We start from the raw sequence: 16,023 nt of genomic DNA on the forward strand, positions 1-16,023 counted from the left end.
TGTAAGATTTTGTGTTCCAAATTTTTCTCCCTCCTTTTTTTTTTTTTTAACCTCCCCCTCCCCAAGACAACAAGCCATCAGATATAGATTAAATATATAAAATTCTTTAAAACCTATTTCCATGTTGGTCATATTGTACAAGAAAAATCAGATTGAAAGGGGGAAAACCCTGAGAAAGAAAAAGCAAGCAAACAGGTGAAAATACTATGTTTTGATCCACATTCACTCTCCATAGATTTCTTTCTGGCTGCAGATGGCACTTTCCTCACCTGTCCACTGGAATTGTCTTGAATGATTGTACTGTTGAAAAGAGGCAGTGATGAAAGTTCCTAAAGAGGAAGCTGTCTCCCAACCCCAGCTGTGGTCAGGGTTTGATATTTGCTGATCCACCAGACTTGGCCTGGGGGTATTTGTACTTCACCCTGGCAGAAACTCTGGAAGTCAGTTGTTTGCTGGAGTCTTCTCTCAGGGTTTTAGGAGAACAATTACTTAATCCCAATTTTGGTTTATTTCCATAGCTCTATCTACATTTCCTCTGAGGCAATGGGCTGTCTTTTTTTTTCCATTCAAGATTTTATGAACTTTTTATGAACTTTGCTGAGTAGGCTACCCTTGGGTTGTAGCCCCAGATCTTTTGCTCTATACAATGTAGCAATTTAAGATCTACAGTTATTTAATATACTAGTTGCTGGTCTTGTATAATCCATATGGTAGCTCCAAATATTTTTAAAACATTTTTTTTCTTGTTGCTTCTAATATTTTCTCCTTAATTTGGGAGCTTTGAAACTTGTCTACATTATTCCTGTAAATTTTCCTCCTGAGATTCCTTTCAGGTGATGAGCACTGATTTTTTTTTTTTTTTTCTATTTCTGCTTTGCCTTCTTGTTCTAGAACTTTAGGGCAATTTTACTTGGTAATTTCTCATAATCAAGATTCTTTTTTTAATCATTATTTTCAGGTAATCTGACTTTTTATGTTATTTCTGCTCTTTGTGTTCTTCAGATCAGCTGTTTTTCTGTTGAGATGTTTCCCAATTTTTTCTATTTCTTGTTTTATTTTTTGTATTATTTTATATGTATTGTATTATTGTATTTGTATTATTTTCTATTTCTTCTAAATCTCTTGATTTGTTTTATTGTTTCTTGGTGTCTTCTAATATCATTAGCTTCCCTTTGGGGGTTCTTTTTCTGGTATTTTCTGAGGTCTGCCTTGGGGTTCAGCCTTGGACTCTCCTCTCCCCTACAGGGTCCCAGCCACACTGTGCCACAGATTATTTTGTACCTATTATGCCACAGTCTCCTTGAACTGTTCTACCTCAGGTTCTCTGCACTAATTTCCCTTATTGTCCTGACTCAGTTTTCCTGAATTGTTCTACCTCAGTTTCCTTAACTGTTCTGTCTCAGTCCCCTTAGTTGTAAAACCCTCTTCTGGTCCATTAAGACTGAGAACCATTTGCTCTAAGGTTATAAATTGTCAATGTGGGACTCAAGATGTGGGAGAGATCAGACTTCCTGGCTCCTAACTCCTTCTGCCCTCAAGAATTTATGGTACTACCCCTCTAAATATTCCAAAAGATAAGACTATCCCGGATACCTCATTGACATCTTTACTTCTGTTTATTCAAACATCCTGATTCTGGCTTCTAGTAAGAATTTATAGTCTCAGCCCTCTTTGTAGAGGCCAAAAACTGGAAACTAAGTGGATGCCCATCAACTGGAGAATGGCTGAATAAATTGTGGTATATGAATATTATGGAATATTATTGTTCTGTAAGAAATGACCAGCAGGATGATTTCAGAGAGGCCTGGAGAGACTTATATGAACTGATGCTGAGTGAAATGAACAGGACCATTATATACTTTAACAACAATACTATATGATAATCAATTCTGATGGATTCTGATGTCCACACATTTTAAACAATGAGATGAACCAAATCAATTCCAATAGAGCAGTAATGAACTGAACCAGCTACACCCAGTGAAAGAACTCTGAGAGATGACTATGAACCACTACATAGAATTCCCAATCCCTCTATTTTTGTCCACCTGCATTTTTGATTTCCTTCAAAGGCTAATTGTACACTATTTCAAAGTCCAATTCTTTTTGTACTGCAAAACAACTGTTTGGACATGTATACATATACATAAACTTTAACATATTTAACATGTATTGGTCAACCTGCCATCTGGGGGGGGGGGGAGAAGGAGGGGAAAAATTAGAAGAAAAGGTTTGGCAATTGCCAATGCTGTAAAATTACCCATGCATATATCTGGTAAATAAAAACTATTAAAAAAACCCCACAAAAAACCAAACCTTCCCGTTCCTTTCTTTCTTTGTTCAAAAAAGATATAAAAAGACTTGGGATTCTCACATTCATCACTGGATACTTTGAGACGAGAGTCCTTTCCAGTCAATTATACTCTCCAATTAATAAAATATTTTTAAAAACTCTCTAATCTCTATCTTGCCTCAGTTTCTCTGGCATTACATACCATTTGGTCTTTGGGTAACTGCAAACTATACCTGTCTTCTCTGCCCTGGAACTGAAGCCAGGGACCCTTCTCTTTTGCAAGTGTGACAGCCCCACTGCTACTGTATTCATCAGGTGTGTGCTAGTTGCTACTTTCTTGCTGAGGCTATCACAGCTAGGACATATTTGGTCAGCACAGCTGGATCTACTATCCATCAACAGTGGAAGGTCCTTCAATCTTCTGCTCATAAGTCAATCCCTCCTCCCCCCAATCCAGGACATGAAAGTTTTTTTTCCTCAACAGTATTTTAATTTCTCAAATATGTGTAATAGTTTTCAAGAAATTTTCTTGGCAAGGCAATTGGGATTAAGTGACTTGCCTAGAGTTGCACCATTAGTAAGTGTTAAGTGTCTGAGGTGGAATTTGAACTCAGGTCTTCTTGACTTCAGAACCTGTGTACTTTGCCATCTAGCTGCCCCTTCATTCATTTCTGTAAGATTTTATGTTCCAAATTTTTCTCCCTCCTTTTTTTTAACCTCCCCCTCCCCAAGACAACAAGCCATCAGATATAGATTAAATATATGAAATCCTTTAAAACCTATTTCCATGTTGGTCATATTGTACAAGAAAAATCAGATTGAATGGGGGGGGGGGGAAATTATGAGAAAGAAAAAGCAAGCAAAGAAGTGAAAATACTATGCTTTCATCCACATTCATTCTCCAGAGTTCTTTCTGGATGCAGATGGCACTTCCCATCACCTGTCCACTGGAATTGTCTTGAATGGTTACATTGTTGAAAAGAGGCAGTGATGAAAATTCCAAGATATCTCTCAACCCTAGCTGTGGTCAGGGGTTGATATTTCCTGATCCACCAGACTTGGCCTGGGGGTGTTTGTATTTCACCTTGGCAGAAACTCTGGAAGTCAGTTCTTTGCTGGAGTTTTCTCTCAGGGTTTTAGGAGAACAGTTAATCCTAATTTTGGTTTATTTCCATAGCTCTGTCTACATTTCCTCTGAGGCAATGGGCTGTCTTTTTTTTTTTTTTCCATTCAGGATTATATTGAACTTTGCTGAATAAGTTACCCTTGGCTGTAGCCCCATCTCTTTTGCTCTATACAATGTAGCAATTTAAGATGTACAGTTATTCAGTGTATCAGTTGCTGGTCTTACTGTATAATCCATATAGTAGCTCCAAAATATTAAAAAAAATTTTTTTCTTATTGCTTCTAATATTTTCTCCTTAATTCTCCTTAAACTTGGTTATGTAATTACTGTAAGTTTCCCTCCTGAGATCTCTTTCAGGTGTTGAGCAGTGGATTTTTTTTTCTATTTCTGATTTTCCTTCTTGTTCTAGAACTTCAGGGCTATTTTACTTGGTAATTTCTTATAATAGTGTATCAAGATTTTTTTTTAATCATTATTTTCAGGTAATCTGATTTTTGATGTTATTTCTCCTCTTTTTGCTCTCCAGATCAATTTGTTTTTCTGATGAGATGTTTCATATTTTTTCTATTTCTTCATTTTTTAAATTTGTTTTATTATTTCTTGGTGTTATTGAATATCATTAGCTTCCCTTTGCAGTTCTAGTTTTCAAGCAATCATTTTCTTCCTTGAGTTTTTGATTCTCTGTTTCAATTTGTTTGACTTCTGTAATGTTCTCTTCTCTAAATTATAATGTTCTCTGGGAGCAGGTTTTTTGGGGAGCTTCCAGAAGCAGCCTTAGTTTCAGTTCAGTTCAATAATCCCAAATGCAGCCAGGAGTCCAAATCCTTTACTTTCTCCTTCAAAGTCTTGTCTCTTTTCCTGGGGCCAGGTTAGCTTTCTTAGAGGCCTATCTCTCTCCTTGGTTCCAAGAGCTCCCTCCAATTGTCTCCAAATCCAAAGGTTTGTCCTTTAGCCTCCAGCCAGCTTCAGCTTCTCGCTTTCCCAATGTCTCCAGACAGCACAAAAGTGGAAGTTGGAATAAATCTTCTCCACCTCTGAGAGTAGGATTGTGGGCTTCTGTGGACTTGTGGCTCTGCCCCTGACAGCTTCTTACTTATATTTCGGCCAGATTTGTCAATCTCCTTGACTTGTGAATCTCCTTCTTATGTATGCTCTCTGAAGGTGTGAAGTCTAATAAGTACTAAAGTACATAATCACTTAGCACCGTGTTTCAAGTTCTGGAGCATAACAGATTTCCTTTTCATTTTTCTTGGATTTGATGAAGTTTAGATTTCGGGTACCCAAATGAAATTAGGGTTTCTGGTGGTCAAGAAGTGAAATGAGGTCTTGTGGCAGGTTCTGGGTTCTGGGAGTCAAATGCAGGGGTTTGGCTTCTCTGCAATCTCTTTGGATTTGGTGCAAGGGTAGGGAGTTTTGGGGAACTCCCTTCTGGTGCCACAGTTCTCTGTAAAGGAATTTACAGACCCCAAAATCTAGATTGATAAAAGAGGTTTATTATGGGGTTTGGAAGTAAGGTCTAGTTAAGAAAATAGGTGAGGTTAAGGAGAAGAGGGCACTGGAAACTATTCCAGTGGGCAGAGACCCTTGGCATGTTAAGCATAGGGCTGGCATGTTTGGAACCTCTGCCAAGAGAGGGTTTTAGTTTGGCTCTTTTATAATAGGGGGCTTTGGCTACAAACTGAAGGAGGCTCGTGTGGGGAGTCCCAAGTTGGCTCCAAGCTGGGTTTCAGCTTTGAGCTGGAATTTGAATTGAATTCAGAGTTCCAGGACTGAGTCAACCCCACCCAGATAACAAAAATGAAACTGTTTGTCTTTCGAGGTGGAGTCCATCACTGAGGCAGAGTTGAAGGAGGTTTTCTCCTTCAAGGATTTTCAGAGTTCTAAGGTCCTTTCTTTATTCCCCCCTCAATCAGTCACCTCCAAATACATGTGGGTGGCAATAATCTCTTCTTAACTGCTTCGAGCTGGCAAAGATCATAGAGATTTTGGGGGTTCATGCCATGAGGTGTGAGGTGTGGGGTTTGGGGATGGCAGCAAGTCATCTAAAGGGTCCCTGTTAGTCATCCCCAGTCAATTGTCCCATGTTCTCCAGGCTGAAGGGCAGTTGAGAATCCCAAGTTTGAATCCTAGAGAAAACAGATCTCAGAAGTACATTTAAACTGGAGTGTCATCCAGGATTGAGATGGCAACATTCGGGACTGGGGCCTTAGCAGGAAATGCATCAGGTCCCTTCTGTGGACTGCCTATAAGAATGCTGATGGCCCATTTAACTATCAAAGAAAAGTAGGAGAAATTGCTAGGAGCAAAAGATTCTTTTTCCATAGTAAAAGGTGTTAAGTAGCCTAGAATTTAGCCCTTTCACTCTTACTTTTCAGGAAAGCTAATTTCTTCTGGGTTTGGGGCAGGGATTAAGGCTGTGCCTCAGAGAATGAGGGTAGGCAGGAGGCCTTCATATCTAGTAGATTTAATAACCCACTGCTCTTTTGTGAGTCAGGGTCTAGGGATGGGCATATTCCTGCTTGTCAGGGTTGCAGATCAAGATAAGAATGCAGTTTACTCTCTTAGAAATTTCTTAACTGGGCTGCTTTTATTTAAAAATAATAGAGAGTTGGCTCCTCAATCTCTCCAGAAAAATAAGCAAAGATCCTGAACCTCCCACAACTATCCCCACTCTTTATGGCGGATAAGTGGAAGGGGCCAGAGGGAGTGCAAAGTATCAGCACTGCCTACCCAGCTTACCAGCCCTGAGGGGATCGGACTGTCCTGGTGGATAAAAGGGGAAACAGGACCAGACCCCAAATTCCTACCAGAGAGCAAGACGCTGGGGGGCCAGTTCAACCCCTGTGAACCACTGTTGTGGTGGAAAGGCAGTTCTTCCTGCTCGAACTCAGGACAGAGACTGGGGTCTCTTCAGACAGTTTCCGTGGCACCTACAAGCCTAAGTCTGGGAGAGATTTGTATTAAAAAGCACCTCCGCTCTAAGTGTCTTTTCAGGAGGCAGAAGTTGCCTTGAGAAGAAAAGAGCTGAGAGTCTCAGGTTAGAGAGTTAAAGCTGTTTGTAGCAGAGTGGAAGAAACATCAAGGTCTGGGGTGGGTGGTGGGTCCCAGGTCTCATTAGGCTGGGAGTTTTTCAGCTTTGAAAGAGATAAGTCTTCTGGGTGTGTTTCAGGTAGCCACTTTTTGTCTAAGGGCAAAAGTGTTAAAATGCAAAAGAGGCTCCTTTCAAGGTGGGTGGAGGGAGATTGGAATTCAGCTAATTTATTCAGAGTTCAAATTTTGAGATTGAGGTATTTTTTTCAAGCTCAGTGTGTCTCTGCATTAAGAGACGGATAGGTGAACAGGTCCCAAGCACCCCAATTGTATAGCTTTTCATTCTCTACAGGTATCCCTAAAAGAGAGAAAGATATGACAAAAACCTTAATTTTTGTCAATTTTGCAGGAGTTTTCTGCATAAGCATCCTGTGGGAAATACTCTGCTGAAGGTTAGAGCTCCAGAACAGCATCAACTCCCCTATACAAGCAACCATCTGGCATACTGGGAAAATAAAAATAAAAACCTTGAGAACAGTCACCAAATGGGAAATCAGAAAGACCGAATCCTTAGACTGAGGCAGGAGTAGAGTCACAGTACTGAGAGCAGGAATGGGACTCTGACAGGGTGGGGTGAGCCTCCTGAGATGGGATGACATAATCATGAGGAGGCATCCCAGACATGGGGAGAGGCATCTTGATAAGACAGTATCTGACATTCCAATAACTTGGGATGGGGAGAAGCATTCTGATATTCTAAAACATAAGATCTTTTATCCTTATCAAGTATTCTGATAAAGAGGGAGGTGAGGTTTTGCAGAACTGAGAAGCAGGGAAACCTAGACAGGACTGAATCAGGATAATCAGAGAAACTGAGTCAGGAGAATAAAGAACTGTGGCATAATATTCCACACTCTCTCTCTTTGGAATATTCAAATCATAGTACCATAATTTTGACCAACCCTATGTAAAGCAAATAAACTAAACTAAAACTAGAAAAATACAAGGACTAGTTTCTCCTGGATAACCCCAGGATTATTAGCATCAAACAGCATTCCTCATTTAGGGAAACACGTAGGCCTCCCTGTTTAGGTCCTCTGCTGTTGGGGAGCATCTCAGCCAGAAATGAACAGTTTGAGGTCTGTGGTCATTTGTGCATTAAACTCAGCCTCTGCTGAGCAGCAGTGCTCAAGACAGTCCTGCTGCCCTAAAAGGGGCACCCCAAGTCTGTCAGGGGCTCCAAATTAAGGAAAAAGTGGAACCTGGAGTAGCTCCACCTATCCCCTCTCTATGGAACAGGAACTGCTATGAAGAGACAGATTTATCACTGTACACTTCAATGTTGTATGAAGATGTATTCTGATGGAAGTGGATATCTTCAACATAAAGAAGATCCAACTCACTTCCAGTTGATCAATGATGGACAGAAACAACTACACCCAGAGAAGGAACACTGGGAAGTGAATGTAAATTGTTAGCACTACTGTCTATCTGCCCAGGTTATTTACACCTTAGGAATCTAATACTTAATGTGCAACACATATATTTATACACATATATTGTATCTAGGTTATATTGTAACACATATAAAATGTATGGGATTGCCTGTCATCTAGGAGAGGAGTAGAGGGAGGGAGGGGATAATTTGGAAAAATGAATAAAAGGGATAATGTTATAAAAAAAATTACTCATGCATATATACTGTCAAAAAAATTTATAATTATAAAATAAAAAAAGAGATAGATTTATGAGCAAATTATTCAGTTAGACCAAGGCAGGCAACCCCTAACTATTAGAGGCCTGAGATCAAAATGCTGAAATATTAACTAAGGAACTGGGGTAACAGTAGTGGAGAAACAGATCAGAGAGACTGCCAGGGCAATTCCAGAAGAATAAGGGATTTCAAAGTTAAAATATAACCAGTAAATCATAGTCCAGTAAATTTTAAGCAAGGAGTTAAATAATTTCTAATTCAATTTGAACTAATAGGGGCAGGGCAGAAGTGCCTAAGAAAAATGCAGCAGTTTTCCCCAATTTCCTGACCAACTTCAATCAGTTTCCTTCCTTCCTTTTTCTTACATGGGAAAGAAATTATCAGATTACCATTCCACATATGAATCCCAAGAGTGAATCAAAATTCATATACATAACAGATTAGTAAGAAACAGACTAAAACTCCCTCAAACTTACAGCAGTAATTAAACAGTTTCCCTCAAACATAATAGCAATAGTTTAAATTTTATTTATTTATTTATTTATTATTTTTAATAGTTAAAATTTTAACAAATCCCAGTTTTAACAAATCTTAAAAATAGATCAATTAACTTAAAACTGGGCCTATCTCTTGAAATCTTTTGCCAAAGTCAAGCCTCTGCAGAAAGAGGCTGGAACACAATTAGTGTGTGTGTGGGGGGGGGATTCGATGTGGCTGCCCTTACCCCCACTCCACCTCCCAAGAGGAAGAGGGGAGGAAAGGCAGCTAATCTTCACTCCAGGCTAACTAGGTGCTACCAGAGAGCATTGGGTGAGTTTCAGACAAAAGATCCTACTCCACCCAACCTTTAGTGGGTTGGAGAGTGGGGGTGTTGAAGCTTTTAGAAAAGTCAGATCCTAATTGGAGATATGTGACCCCTTTCAAGTAAGTTAACAGAATTTCACCCCAATAAGTTAAGATCTTACATTCAAAGATAACCAAATCCAGCCTGCAGAGGAACAGTAAAATTATTTAAACACAGTAATACAGTTAAAATTTTAACAATAATTCAACCACTTTCCACTCCCCAATATCAGTCCAAATTACATCAGGAGCAGTGATCTTCTAAAGTGGTTAAGGAGTTTTCAAATAGTTTCAATCTCTCCCTCTAACTCATTTCCTGTTGTAGTCAGGGAATGAGAAGAGAAAAGAAAGAAAGAAGCTATCTTCACTCTCTTAACAATTTAATTTGCCTTGATTTGGAATTTTATTCCCCAGCCATCATTCCAAAGGTCTTTCTTGAAGCTGCAACCTGGCCAGGGTTGAAGCTTAGAAAAGAAATCTTTAATTGTTGGCAGGGTCATAGAATGCCAATCCAAAAAAAAAAAAAAAAAAATAGGACAGAGTGGGATAAGAGTAAAAGGTCTCGGAACTGAGAAAATTAGGAGTGAAAAAGTTCCCACCTGTAAGATTGAGTAGGAAAGTGAGAGAGACAGATGTAGCCTGGTTTAGCTAGGCTATTCATTTCTCCACGAGCAGCTGAGGAAAGTTTATGCAAGTGCCCTGAGGCTAGGGGAAAAAACCAAGAGCAGTTTGGAATCCCCCCATCTTTGTGGACAGCCTCATGAGCATGCAAAAGCATAATTTTGAGTCTTCTACTGTTAAAAGGCTGTGACAGGAGGCACTGCTCTAAGTCAGGATGGCCAAATCAGGGAAGTCAAGTCCCTTTTTGAAAATGTGTGGGAAAAGGCTCCTTTAAGAGCCAGGCAAAAGGTCTGGGAGGGGCGTGGCCTGCTTGTCCAGATTGCTAGCAAAGTTCTGTTTTAAAAGTTGGTGAAAAACTTTTCCAGAGATATGAAAAGATTAAGATTGAGTCCCCAATCTCCCCACTGTACAGTACCCTAATAAGGGGACAGGATAGGAGCATTTAAATGACAGGCTGAAAAGCCATGTGGGAGAGGTTTGAAAAAGGTCTTGAGTTCTGTGATCTCACTCCATAAGGGAGTGGGAGGAAAGGCCAGTGTGAGGGTAGGGGAGAAAGAGATGTCATCTTACCCAGTATGTCCCAGGTAATAGCGAGAGCTTCTCTGGCGATTCTACGCTGGAATTTGAGGGTAGGGCAGCTCATCTAAGCCCCCAGATCTTGCTGGGAGAGCAAGACCTGAAGGAGAGACCGCTTACCCCTGTCCAGGGAGTAGCAGCCATGGGTAGAGACATATCTCCAAGCTCACCCCAATTCAGTGACCTTTCTCCTTCTGGCTACAGCCTGACCATTAGAAACTCCATTGCATTTAACAGTGGAGTGGGAAAAGGGCCCAAACATGGCTTCTCTTAAGTTTCTCCAGTTATCTCCCCAGAACAGATCAAAGAGAATGCTGGCTTGGGATCCCCAAAAGAGGTGGGGTCCCCAGATGGCAATGTGTCTCCTTGGTCTGGGGGGGGCGCTGTTAAAGAGACACTTCCTCTTGTGTCAGGGCTTTCTAGTGAGAGGAAAAAAAATTAGAAATGCCTTGAGATGAAAAAGAAGATCCTTTGTCTCCAGAGGGGCTGGGCAGAGGGAGTTTCCTCAAGCCAAGCATCTCTATCTCTAAAATAGAGTGTGACAAAAAGAGGCCTTTTTTGTCAGAAAATGCAAATATTCCCCCCTGGGGGAATAAGGCCCACAGCCCAGACCTGCTGGGGTGTCCACTACCTTTAGAGATAGTGTGAGACAAAAGAAGGAATGCAGGTATTCTTCCTGGAAGAATACTGCACCAACAGCTCAAAAAGTTGGGTTTCTGTTCAGTTGCCAAATTATGTCTAATTTTGGGGGATTTTCCCGGTCAGGGAACCAAAATGATGAGGTTTGGGGTACCCAAATGAAATTAGGGTTTCTGGTGGTCAGGAAGTTAAATGAGGTCTAGTGGCAGCTTTGGGGTTCTGGGAGTCAAATGCAGGGATTTGGCTCCCCTGCAACCTCTTTGGATTTGTTGCAAAGGTAACTAACTCCCTTCTGGCATCACAGTTCTCTGTAAAGGAAATCACAGACCCAAAAACCTAGATTGATAAAAGAGGTTTATTATGGGGATTGGAAGTAAGGTCTAGTTAAGGAAATAGGTGAGGGTAAAGAGAAGAGGGCACTGGAAACAGTATTCCAGTGGGAAGAGACCCTTGGTGTTCCAAGCATAGGGCTGGCATGTTTGGAATCTCTGCCAAGAGAGGGTTTTAGTTTAGCTCTTTTATAATAGAGGGCTTTGGCTACAAGCTGAAGGGGGCTTGTGGGTGGAGTCCCAAATTGGCTCCAAGCTGGGTTTCAGCTTTGAGCTGGAATTTGAGTCAATCCCAACCAGATAACAAAGATGAAATTGTTTGTCCTTCAAGGTGGAGTTCATCACTAGAGTAGGAGATTTTCTCCTTTAAGAATTTTCAGAGTTTCAGAGTCCCCTCTTCACATCAATCTCTTTTTTTTCTAGTTTCTTTTTCTGAATTTCTCATTTGATTTTAAAGTCCTATTGAAGTTCCTTCAAAAACATTTTTAGTAAGTGCAATTATTTGACAATTCTTATTGAAAAAGGAATAACTTTTGTTTTAACTCCATTACCTTTCTCTGAATATGAATCCAGATTTTCTCTATCCCTATAGTAACTGCCTATGATTGTGTTCTTTGTCTTTTGCTTATTCATTTTTCTTTATTTTTCTTTTGTTTTTGAGTAAATATTGGTATAATCAAGTTGTAATCCTGAGGCATGGGGGTCCTTTTGCTGGTATTTTCTGAGATCTGCCTTAGGGCCCAGCTTTGGACTCTCTCCTCTACAGGGCTCCCAGCCACACTGTTCCACAAATTACCTTGTATCCTTTGGTCTTTTGGTAGTTGCAAACTATACCTGTGGTCTCTGCCCTGGAACTCAAACCAGGGACTGTTCTCTTTTGCAAGTGTGACAGCACCTTTCCTACTGTATTCATCAGGTATGTGCTAATTGCTACTGTCTTGGTGTGGCTGCCACAGCCTAGGACACATTTGGTCAACACAGCTGGATCTAGCATCCATCAACAGTGGAAGGTCCTTCAATCTTCTAATCATAAATCAATCCCTCCTCCCCCCAGTCCTGGACATGAAAGATTTTCCCCCTCAATTGTATTTTAATTTCTCAAATATGTGTAATAGTTTTCAAGAAATTTTCTTGGCAAGGCAATTGGAGTTAAGTGACTTGTCTAGAGTCACACCACTAGTAAGGGTTAAGTGTCTTAGGTGGAATTTGGACTCAGGTCTTTCTGACTTCAAAGCCTGTGCACTTCATCATCTAGTTGCCCCTTCATTCATTTCTGTAAGATTTTGTGTTCCAAATTTTTCTCCCTCCCTTTTTATTTTTACCTCCCCCTCCCCAAGATAACAGGACATCAGATATAGATTAAATATATGCGATCCTTTAAAACTTATTTCCAAGTTGGTCATATTGTACAAGAAAAATCAGATTGAATGGGGGGAAAATGAGAAAGAAAAAGCAAGCAACCAAGTGAAAATACTATGCTTTGATCCACATTACTCTCCATAGTTCTTTCTGGATGCAGATGGCACTTCCCACCACCTGTTCACTAAAGCAGAAGCTGTCTCCCAAACCCAGCTGTGGTCAGGGCTTGATATTTCCTGATCCAGCAGACTTGGCCTGGGGGTGTTTGTACTTCACCCTGGCAGAAACTCTGGAAGTCAGTTCTTTCCTGGAGTCTTCTCTCAGTGTTTTAGGAGAACAGTTAATCCTAATTTTGGTTTATTTCCATAGCTCTTTCTACATTTCCTCTGAGGCAATGGGCTGTCTTTTTTTTCCCATTCAGGATTATACTGAACTTTGCTGAATAAATTACCCTTGGTGGTAGCCACAGCTCTTTTGCTCTACAAAATGTTGCAATCCAAGATCTACAATTATTCAACATACTAGTTGCTGCTCTTGTATAATCCTTATGGTAGCTCCAAAATATTAAAAACTTTTTTTTTCTTTTTGCTTCTAATATTTTCTCCTTACTTTGGGAGCTTTGAAATTTGGCCACATCATTCCTGTAAGTTTTCCTCCTGAGATTTCTTTTAGATGGTGAGCAGTGGATTTTTTTTTCTATTTCTGCTTTGCCTTATTGTTCTAGAACTTTAGGGCAATTTTACTTGATAATTTCTCATAATACTGTATCAACATTCTTTTTTTTTTAATCATTATTTTCAGGTAATCTGACTTAGGTTATTTCTGCTCTTCGTGTTCTCCAGATCAATTGTTTTTCTGATGAGATGTTTCCCATTTTTTCTATTTCTTTATTCTCTTAATTTGTTTTATTATTTCTTCGTGTCTTCAAATATCATTCGCTTCCCTTTGCCCAATTCTAGTTTTCAAGGAATTGTTTTTTTCCTTGAGTTTTTGATTCTCTGTTTCAATTTGTTTGACTTCCTTTTCATTTTTCTTGGATTGATCTATTTTTCTTCTATTTTTTTTTCTGAATTTCCTCTTGTTTGATTTTAAAGTCCTTTTAAAGTTATTTCAAGAACTTTTTTTTGTGTGTGTGCTTGGGACTATTGAAAAAGGAATAACTTGGGGCAGCTAGATGGTGCAGTGGATAGAGCACCAGCCTTGAATTCAGGAGGACCCGAGTTCAAATCTGGTCTCAGACACTTAACACTTCCTAGCTGTGTGACCCTGGGCAAGTCACTTAACCCCAGCCTCAGGAAAAAAAAAAGAAAAGAAAAAGGAATAACTTTTGTTTTAATTCCATTACATTTCTCTGAATAGGAACCCAGATTTTATCTATCCCTATAGTTACTGCCTATGATTGTGTTCTTTCTCTTTTGTTTATTCATTTTCTTTACTTTTCTTTTGTTTTGTAATAAAGATTGGTATAATCAAGCTGTAATGCTGAGGCATGGGGATCCTTTTGCTGGTATTTTCTGAGGTCTACCTTGGGGCCCAGCCTTGGACTCTCCTCTTCCCTACAGGGCTCCCAGCCACACTGTCCCACAGATTATCTTGTACCCATTGGTCTTTTGGTAGCTGCAAGCTATAATTGTCCTCTATGCCCTGGAACTGCAACGAGGGACTCTTCTCTTTTTCAAGTGTGACAGCCCCTGTGCTACTGTATTCATCAGGTGTATGCTAGTTGCTACTGTCTTGATATGGCTGCCACAGCCTAGGACATATTTGGTCAGCACAGCTGGATCTAGCATGCATCAACAGTGGAAGGTCCTTCAATCTTCTGCTTCTATCATTATATTCTTCAACAACAATACTGGATGAGGATGTATTCTGATGGAAGGGGATTTTTTTGACAAAGAGAAGATCGAATTGAGTTCCAATTGATCAATAATGGACAGAATAGCTACACCCAGAGAAGGAACACTTGGGAATGAGTGTGAACGGTTTGCATTTTTTGTTTTTCTTTCCAGGTTATTGTTACTTTCTTAATCCAATTATTCTTGTACAACAAGAGAACTCTATGGTTCTGCACAGATATATTTTATCTAGGATATACTATAATATGTTTAACATGTATAAGACTGCCTGCCATCTAGGGGAGGGGGTGGAGGGAGGGAAGAGAAAAGTTGGAACAGAAGTGAGTGCAAGGGATAATGTTGTAAAAAAAAATTACCCATACATATGTTCTGTTAAGAAAAAGTTACAATAATAATAATAAAATCTTCTGCTCCTAAGTCAATCCCTCCTCCCTCCAATCCATGACATGAAAGTTTTTTTTCCTCAACAATATTTTAATTTCTCAAATATGCATAATAATTTTCAACATTTTTTCTTGGCAAGGCAATTGGGATTAAATGACTAAATGACTTGTCTAGAGTCACACCACTAGTAATGAAGTGGGTTGGGGTCCCTTAAAGAAACTGTATTTTCTATTGATCTGTGATTCCTTTCAGATTCCCAGCCCCTCCTGGCTGAGGCATATCCTCCCTAGACAAGTTGTCTTTCCCGGATGCCAGAGCCTTTGATTCAATTACAAATCCTGGTCAAAAAGCATCACTTTGAATTCCAATAAGAGATCCAGGCTCTCTCAACCCCACACTGGATCTGAGCCATCTTGGGTTCTCCCATTCCCCATTGGTTCTGATCTGCTCTAGTTGTTCCAGACCCAACCAAGACACCCAATATAATAACCTTCCCTCAACTAAAGTCTTTGCAAATGGACCTTGGCAGATCCCTTTGCTGCAGGGACTTTCTATTCACTGGGAACTGCATTCTCAGTACAAAACTCCATTTTCCATACATCTGCCACTATAGAAGTCAGTCTCTTGGTAAACTGATTTCTAGGTAACAATAAACTTTCATTTTGTAGCTAATATTTGGGAATGAATGAATTCTTCCACTCCTAAAACCCACAGTCAATTTAAAGGGGATTCTTAATAACTCTCTTATAGCCACTAACCTCTAGACCACCAGGAATCCAGACCACTCAAACAGCATCATATTTGTGGTTCCCTAATGGACTGGGAATCCTGAATATCTAGACACCCAGAACCAATTTGGGTTTTGAGCTGTTGGTGCAGTATTCTCCCAGGAAGAATACCTGTGTTCTCTGACAAAAGGCCTTCTTTTGTATCATTTTATCTCTAAAGGTAATGGGAACCCAGGCCAAGTCTAGGCTGTAGGCAGTATTCTCTGGAGTAGACTATTTGCATTTTCTGGCAAAAAGCCTCCTTTATGTCACACTCTATTTTTAGAGATAGTGGGACAGGAAATCCCAGAACTCTGGACAAAGTAAAAGACTTTTTTTTTTTCTTTCCCTATCCTGTAGTGGACATCCAAGCCACCCGGGTCAGGCTTGGGTCATTATTAGAGCTCTATGTTTGTGCACAGTTCTTTAAGAATTCCTGTGGATTGACAAAAGGCCTCCTTTTGTCTCACTCTCTGTCTCTAGAGA

Source organism: Sminthopsis crassicaudata, chromosome 2 (genome assembly GCF_048593235.1).
Source record: "Sminthopsis crassicaudata isolate SCR6 chromosome 2, ASM4859323v1, whole genome shotgun sequence".
Lineage (NCBI taxonomy): Eukaryota > Metazoa > Chordata > Mammalia > Dasyuromorphia > Dasyuridae > Sminthopsis > Sminthopsis crassicaudata.